Source organism: Triticum urartu, chromosome 5 (assembly GCF_003073215.2).
Source record: "Triticum urartu cultivar G1812 chromosome 5, Tu2.1, whole genome shotgun sequence".
Classification (NCBI taxonomy): domain Eukaryota; kingdom Viridiplantae; phylum Streptophyta; class Magnoliopsida; order Poales; family Poaceae; genus Triticum; species Triticum urartu.
The window spans coordinates 81,588,879-81,598,136 of NC_053026.1; the positions used below are offsets into that span (position 1 = coordinate 81,588,879).

Here is a 9,258-nt window from a genome sequence, read left to right on the forward strand (position 1 = left end):
TGCCCGCGGTTATGGGCAGATGGGAATTTGTTAATGTCCGGTTGTAGATAACTTAAACCTTAATTAATTAAAATGAATCAACTGAGTGTGTTGCCGTGATGGCCTCTTCTCGGCGGAGTCCGGGAAGTGGACACGGTGTTGGAGTTATGCTTGCGCAGGTTGTTCCTATAGTTTCTCGCTCGCGCTTTGCCTCCTCTTCTCGCTCCCTTTTGCGTATAAGATAGTCACCACATTTATGCTAGTCGCTTGCTGCAGCTCCACATATATTTGCCTTATCCATTCCTATGAGTTTAAATAGTTTTGATCGCGAGGGTGCGAGAGTGCTGAGTCCCTGTGGCTCACAGATACTACAATTCCAGATGCAGGTCCAGATGTTTCTGCTCCGGTTGACGATTACGAGCTCAAGTGGGAGTCCGACGAGGACTCTCAGCGATACTACGTGTCTTTTCCGGATGATCAGTAGTGGTGCCTAGTTGGGGTTAGATTCAGGGCCTTGTCGCATGTTGGGCTTTTTTTCATTTTGGCGCCGTAGTCGGGCCATGAGTGTTTGTTTGATGGATGTTATTTATGAACTCTGATGTGACGTGGCGAGTGTAAGCCAACTATGTATCTCCCCCTTTTATTATGTATTACATGGGATGTTGTAATGATTACCCGACTTGCGACATTGCTTTCAATGCGGTTATGTCTCTAAGTCGTGCCTCGACACGTGGGAGCTATAGCCGCATCGAGGGTGTTACAAAGCTCTAGAAATATACAAGGCGGATTCTATTTTTTTCATGCAGGTTGGTGATTTCACTTCTGAAGCAATCATGCGGTGATGTCCGAATTATTAACTGCTCAATAGGTTACTCCTTTAAGACGGAGTTAGTCACAGCACACATAAATAAAAGTCAGTCACATCAATGCCATGCTAAATCTCAACCAAGGGGCAAAGCAAACCTTCAAAGTCTCTAGGTTTCCCATCAAGTTTAGGCTCTCCTTCCTCAAAGAATGAGACCTCCTAAGAATATCAAATGACACTGTCAAATCAGATATCTAGCCAGTGTGGTAGAATGTATCGCAATGCATACATGACACCATGATAAATAAATTATAAACTCAACGAATCTATTTAAACGTCTCTTGACCACTTGTGACTTGTTAGTACTGTAGCATCATAGCAAGCCAATTCTAAACAAGCCCAGCTTTTCAGGTCTCAAATAACTTAAGGCAATTAGGTGATCACAACGAACTGATTTGTTTTGAAGTTCAGTTAACATCTTGATGGAAACACCATGATATAAATAGACAATGTTTGGATTATATTTGCATGAAGATATGAGGTAAGCCAGTCCCACATCTGAACTAATTACCTGACAAGCAGCCATTACGGATTTGTCAAGTAAAGAACTCCCCACAAACAAAAATATGAGCACCAATCTCCAAGATTTGCCCGAATCAGTCAGTTGACCAAAAAAAGGATGACACCACCTATAAAAGCTGAGATTTGAATAACATTAGAGCACAAAATCGTTGGATGGAAGGGGGGATTGTAGGCGTAAAAAAAAGATGATAGAGGGCAACATATCCAAAAAAAATGTAGCTGCTTGAATTTCTGCTGCCAGAGTAAGAAGACTCGAGAGAATTAAGTGACGAAGCATACATATAGGGTGTGTTTGGTTGGAGTCATGGACCGGAAGGTCATGGGTCCGACCCATTACCAGGCCCCGTTTTCGCGTTCGGTTGAGATTTGGATCGGCACCCGCTCGTTTCTCCGGACCGAATATTCGGCCCAGATGCGGAACGAGGCGAGACCTCGAAAAGGGCCGGACCACGCGGAACCGCTCGCCCTCGCGCTCCCACGCAGCCCTATCGTCTCTCCCCAGGTGCGCCGCCTCCCCCTCCTCTCTCTCCCCCTCCATCGATCTGAGCGGCGGCGCCGGCCAGTTCTCCCCTTCCCCGCGCCCGGTTCCTGCCTTCCCCGTCGGCTGGCTCCTCCCTTCCCCGTCGCCCGCTAACCCCTCTCTTCCCTCTCGCGATTTGCAGCAGAACAAGGGGGGCTCGATCCGGATCTGGTTGGGGCGGCTTGCAGAGGATTAGCAGCGGGGAGGCGGCGGCTTCCGGCGAGCTCACAGCGGCAGCAGAGGCGCAGCACAGCTCCTCACTCTCAAGGTAAACCATCACTTCCTCATGTATATGGTGCTGCTGCTCATGCATATTCCCAGCCGAGAATGACAGAGAGAGATGGAGACCGTATTGTGTATATGTTGCTGCTGCTCATGCATATTGATGGAGATCTTTATTCCTAATTTGTACCAAAATACATGTTGTCCAGTGCATCTTTGCAATATATATGTTGATGTAAGCATCATTGATAGCCATATTTTTGACAGTATGCATCACTTGTAGATGGTCAAGAAGATGAACAAAAGAAAAAAGATGGTTAGGGGAGCTGCTGTTTTTGTTGCACTGGCTGCAATGGCAGCCATTGTTCGGGCTGTAATAAGGAAAAGAAGACCACGCATTACCTATGGGCCAATGCATGAAAGAGACCGAATTAGATTTGATTATCTAAACCAAAAAATATGGCAAAGTGATTTGTTGTGTAAAAACATGTTAAGGTTTGAAAGAGCTGTGTTTTTTAATTTGTGTGCCATATTGAGGGATCGCAAGTTGCTAGAAGACAGTCCACATCTTAGCGTGGAGCAACAATTGGCGATGTTTTTGCATACAATTGGGCATAATCTTCGGAATAGGGTTGTGTCAGCCAACTTTTGTAGATCATACGGCACAACCAGCATCTATTTTAGAAAGGCTCTTCTTGCCATAGGAGAGCTTCGTAATGATTATATACGGCCACCATCATTGGAGACCCCAGCAAAAATTGCAGGAAATCATCGGTTTGACCCATATTTTAAGGTAATTTCTAAAACTATTCCTTAGGTATGTAGGCTATATGATATGGTATTTACTACTTGTCACTATATAGGATTGTATTGGAGCTATCGATGGTACACATGTGCAAGCAGGTGTTACCAAAGATGTGGAGCATTCTTTTCGTGGTAGGAAGGCCTTTACAACCCAAAATGTGATGGCAGCGGTAGATTTTGATCTCCGCTTCACATATGTGTTGGCTGGTTGGGAAGGGTCAGCACACGATGCAACCGTTTTAGCTGATGCGTTAACACGTGAGAGAGGCTTACAAGTACCACCAGGTAAGAAGTCGGCTTAGATAGAAATTGTGCATATGTTCTTTGCCTCATGAAACCATTGTCACAAATATTTGTTTCACCTTTTTAGGAAAGTTCTACCTAGTTGATGCCGGTTATGGAGCAAAGCCCGGGTTCTTACCACCTTTTCGTGGTGTGAGGTACCATTTGAATGAGTGGGGCAACAATCCAGTCCAAAATGATAAGGAGCTATTCAACCTTAGGCACTCTTCACTACGGGTGACGGTAGAGAGGGCTTTTGGATCTCTCAAGAGGCGTTTCAAAATTTTAGATGACGCCAAACCATTCTTTACTTTCCCGACACAAGTTGACATTGTTATAGCTTGTTGTGTTCTTCACAATTATGCACTATCACAAGGGATTGATGAATTTATTATACCAGAAGTGACATGGACCACCCAACCAATTCGAACATCAAGGCAACAAGCAAGTGACACTAGGGCCGTGGTAGACCGTAGGCTACAAATGGCAGCCCAAATGTGGGAAGATAGACAACTCATGTATGCTAATCTATGAGTGTGGCACACTCCGTGTATTTGTATCATTTACTCTATTTGAAACATGTATTTGTGATGTTTAGGCAAGTACATTTGAATTTATTTGATGGCTGGACAGATTGTATCATTTACTCTATTTGAAACATGTATTCGTGATGTTTAGGCAAGTACATTTGAATTTATTTGATGGCTGGACAGATTGTATCATTACTCTATTTGAAACATGTATTTGTGATGTTTAGGCAACTACATTTGAATTTATTTGATGGCTGGACAGATTGTATCATTTACTCTATTTGAAACATGTATTTGAAATGCTATAATCCATGTTTTTGCAATCTTTTGTTGGTTGGACAGAAATGGAGAGTGTCGAAGTCACCGCTGCAAGTGGGAGCTCCGGGAGAGCTGGGATCATTGTGTGGACCAATTCCATGACGAAAACCATGCTTGGTTTTTTGGCTGGTCTTGTTGCTGATGGGAAGAGAACTTCAAGTGGATTCAGAGATGTGCATCATAGACAATGTGCTGCTGTTTTGAACGAGCAATTCAAGCTGTCAAGTATGGTTGTATGGTTGTATGGTTGCCAAGTATGTGAACTTCACATGTATGGCTGTAGTGCACTTTGATTGCTTTTGGAGATTTCGTATGTGAACTTCACATGTGTGGCTGTCAAGTATGTGAATTTGACATGTATTATGGCTCTATTGCACTTTGGTTGCTTTTGGGAATTTCGTATGCTGTTAACTATGTGCACTTTGTTGAAAGCTTTGTTATATGTGTTGTCATTTATATGTTAAGATTGTCAATATATATTGTTATGTCCTCTTTCTTGAAAATACAAACGAAATGCTGTCGAAATTTTGAATTTTATGTCATTCCATTTTTCATTCCGTGCTTCCAACCAAACAGCGGAACGGAACCAACCCGTTCCGCTCTTTTGCTCCTACCAAACACAGGAATGGAACAGACCCGTTCCCCTGGAATGGAACCATTCCATTCCATGACACTTGATTCCCAGACCAAACACACCCATACAGGTGCATGAACTCAAGCAGCAGCAGGTTGGGAAAAGAGTAACATATATACCTTCATTAATCCCCTCCGGTGAGTGGCGCACATCAGCTGTCTTCCAGGAACTAACAATTCATCAATTCCTTGGACCTAGGCAGATGAGCTTCAGTCCACTGTTTCATCAGTTCAGTCGACTGTTTCATCAATTCCCTGCAAAGATCAAGTGTCGCCACATGCATCAACGAGGTCTGACCCCCTAGCCCACGTGGCCATGCTTCGCCACAGATCATTGGTGGTTCACGTTGCCGCGCCCGACTATTTGGAATTTTATTGTTAAATATAGAATACATGACTCATGGACCTTAATTAAATTTGCATCTATGACCTATACATTTGTTAGTAATAGAAGAGATATGAAATCTAATTGATTTGCAAGGAATTATAGGGATAGTATGGCAGGACATGGTTTTTTCTTCGGTCTAATGGGCTTTAGTTGGTGTGAGGTTGGTGTGTGTGAGGACAGACAGATGAAAGGGTAGATAACTAAAATATTAAGAGGAAAGTATGCTTCATATTTGGGACTGTAGATTATACATGATGGTTCAAAAATTACTGGAGGCATTTTTCCTAGCAGTAGAAGATAGTGCGGAAAATAATGGGACAATTTAGATGGGCCAACTATTAAAATTCATGGGTAGGAAATTTTCAGGTTCGGTTATTTTTCCTACATAGAAAGCGCTCTCGTTATGAGTAAAAGTTAATTGAACATTACTTTTATTTATGCCACATAATACAGATTCATCTAGTAAATATGTGTAATGGGACAACTTAGATTATACAGTATGCTTTGTAATATCAACTTCCACATAGGCGACTATAAGATGGTATGGATCATTTGACATTATGCTGATTTTCATGTGCAGACAATAAGATTTCTAGAAGACGGCAGTAGAGCTTCCATCACACAAACACAATTAAGAGAAATCTACAAAGTATGTTAATTCTTTGGGCATACCCTTCATAGGACAATATCAACTTGTAAGGAGCTGCCCAAGGAAATCCTACGGGCATCAGCAGCTGGAGATGACTCTTCGTGATGTAGGTTTCCATCCGTGGGAGGCACTGTACATTGAGTAACTTCAGTAAACATGCTGCAAAGTAGCAAATAATGTAATATTCTAAGATACGTGGGCAAAAGCTACATGTTCACGAGCGAATGCATGCAGGTAGTTTCATCGCCATTTGCCACAAGTCATGATCTCTTAAACACTCACAATATAGTTAGGGCGTCATGGCCCATATAGGTCTTGCACATACATTTGTTCACAACAGGACAGGTTTCGACAACATGAGTTCGCGGCACCACGTCCATGTCCCTAAATCAAACGATTCGACCCATCTTAGCCCAAAAGCTACATGAATTGCAACAACAGAAATTGATTGAATTGTAACCATTATTGATCAATAGAAACTGGCGCATCTCTTACGGCCTGGCCATGACCGGAAGCTTGCAATTGGAGATGGAACCTGCCGCATCCCATCTCTCGAGGCAAGAAGAGATTATATGGTTCCTGATGATGCCATGCCAGGAGACTCTGGTTGGTCTGTGTTCGTCTCAAACGAGGTGCAGTAACAAAGAGAGGCACAGGACGTACGTCCTGACCACCTTGTTTGAAATGAACACAGACCAACCAGAGACTCCATGGCGCGGAGGGAGAGGAATAGGGAGTCGCCGCGATTGCTGTAGGTCACGGTGGACGACTTGGGGGGCGGTGGGTTTGGACGGGATCGGCAGCGTTGATACGGCGGTGTGGAAGTGGGTCATCTACGCAGCGGTAGGGGATCTTGGCGCACGGATTTGCAGTGGGAGAGGAGAAGACGACGGCGAGCGGGGTTGTGAGTCGGGGAGTATGGCAGCAGCGGCCGTGGCGGTGGCGGCGGCATCTAGGGTTCGCCTAGGTAGCGGCGGCGGCGGCGGCGGCGGCATCTTAGGGTTGGCCCAGGTTGGAATCTTCGGTCGATTAGGCTGTCCCAAGCGGACCAATTAATCAGAGAGCTCGCAACCCCTTAGGCAGTTGGGCCAGGACACTACATGAGTTGGGCCGCTAATGGAACAGGTCTGACGGCCAGGAATTATTAAATCAGTAAAACGAACGACCACAAAGCCTACTGACGTGAGAGATAGCTCGGTTTAGGTGCAGTTTTCTATACTTACTAGACCGTTGTAGGCGCGCATTGCTGCGTTCATCTATTTTGGCACTATAATATTATGATGGATGCAACTGTATGTAAATATAGTAGCTTGATGGTGTGATATAACTAAGGGTAATATTGCAATCATGTATAAGTTATAAGTTGATTATTAGTTTTTGTAGGATTATGTTAGATGGTAAGAAGGTTGGTACCAGTTTGATTTTGTGGTTCTAAACAACGGAAGAAGGAGGAAACAAGAGAGGCAAAGAAGAAAATGTATGAATTATTGTTTTAGTAATATATGGAATACTATAATAGCTGCAGTAAATCGGTCGTAAAAAATCATTCCAACAAAATCGTAACGATGCCCAGCTGGTGAATATCTTAATTGGCAACTCATGTAGCAGAAGACAACCATATGCCGAAGTATATATGATGTCCGCATTACAGATATAACACAGCTATGCCAACTTCTACTCCTGCTTAGTGAACTTCTGCTTCCGATAGACTGACGGGTGTACCTCCTTCCTACATCCGTCATCATTTTATTTTCAGGTAAGCAAGAGCAGTTTTGTTCCCATGGAACACATCGTACAGAATGCTAATGCTGTTACCTGGATCCATTGACCCCCCCCCCCCCCTTTAAACATAGAAATGTCATTATTTCTTAAAAGGCACAACAGAAAGCTTTTGCATTTCATGTAAAAGTGACTATCGAATAGATACAGTGATAAAAAGTACAGAATGTATAAGAAAATTTATATGGTTGGACACTGCTGTGGCATACAGAAAATTAGAGGTGGTGCAGGCACATTTCTTTCTTTGCAACAACAAAACCTCACAAATTCTAAGCTTCTGGATAGTGTTCAGTGCAGCTGTACAATTCAGTTATGTGTGTCAGCGCCATACAGCGAGCACCTGTAGCTACTATTGCATATGATGAATCTGCATATATCATACATTTCTAGAAAGCTAGGAACATGAGAGAATGAATACACCACTAAGCATTTGAAAGAAATTTCAAAGATAACTGAGCATAGTCATGTTTGAAGCACGGATGCCTTAACATAGCAAGAGATTACAAGGATTAGTGATTACTCTAAGTTAAACTCTGCACTTTAGCAGAGAATACTGCAGCAAACCAACAAGTGATAGCATTACCAATCTGGGCAACTGCCAAATGCGGGGACTGAAACATTATACTCTCAGGCAACAAATCATTGAAGTTCAAAACAGTGTCTCACTTCCAAATGGTTAGTCCCTAAAACTTCTAATCTAGCAGAACCAGCCAATCCAGCAGAACCGATATCAAATCTGTCAAGATAGAGAACATGCATTAATTTTGTAGTACAGAGAACAGTATCAAAAAGAAAATCTAGCATCATTAGATGAATAATTAGGGGGACTGGGAAGGTATGAACAAGGGACAACAGGAAGAACAGTAAAGATGAATTACCGATCTATATTTCTCCTATGGCTGCCAGAGAAGGTTCTGCGTAAGTGAGGGGAGTGAGGAAGGAGGAGCAGGACGATGGATATTATATGGACCCCCGTGGACGGGAGGAAGAGGTGAATCGACATTGGTAACTGACCTTCAATTATCAGCCAATGGAGAGTGCGCGCATCGATTGACATTTAGTAGACCATGATTTACTTCCTCAATCAATCGACGGCGATTCAACTCCAAATAACAACCGAAGGTTCGCTGTTCCGCCACTGCTCCATTGAATTCCCGATGACGCGACCTGACGGACGGTTAGATGCACCTGTCACCGCCCAGCGCCCGGTGGAGTCGCTCGGCAAGCCGACCCCCCGATGCGAGCCACCAGCGCCAAGCGTCGGCCGCCACGCGAAAGTTGCCCATGGGGGCCGCAATGCGAAGCGGTTGCTGAAAGAATCGACAATTTTTATTTTTATAAGGTAAACCACGTAGGAAGGATACTAAAGGCCCATTGGGCCGAATTTCACCAGAGATGCCGAAAAAAACGGCCAGAGCAGCGGCTCAGGACGGTTCGTGCTTGATAACAGCGAACTAAGCTTGATTAGTGCGATTCACAACAAATCTGACGATTGAGAATGCCCCAAGTTGATGATCCGACGGCTGAAAACGCTAATGGTTCGAGAGAGCAGGAAAAGTGCTCAGTTATAATGTATTTAAATCTGTACTTACTTATAATCTATATTTATCTATACTTATTACTTATATATTTATAAAAGAGCAAATATTATCTTCTCTAAACACATCCTATAAAACGTATACGGATCCATTATCACCGCATGATTAGTCCCACTAAACTCAATCTAACGGCTAGCCTTAACTTAATATGTTTTTTGTGTGCACTTGG

At 43.5% G+C, this 9,258-nt stretch overlaps 1 long non-coding RNA gene across 3 annotated transcripts; it reads right to left on the reverse strand.

Annotated features, from left to right (window-relative positions):
- Positions 1-649: 649 nt before the first annotated feature.
- LOC125507997 lies at positions 650-6,798 on the reverse strand. 3 transcript variants are annotated; one of them, XR_007283171.1, is made up of 5 exons: positions 5,995-6,798; positions 5,736-5,842; positions 4,796-4,930; positions 1,356-1,482; positions 650-1,003 (listed from the first exon to the last, which is right to left on the reverse strand). It is a non-coding gene; the product is annotated as an uncharacterized LOC125507997 (long non-coding RNA). The 3 variants fall into 3 exon arrangements; XR_007283170.1 differs by having other exon boundaries at positions 5,736-6,798; XR_007283169.1 differs by having other exon boundaries at positions 4,796-6,798.
- Positions 6,799-9,258: the final 2,460 nt, after the last annotated feature.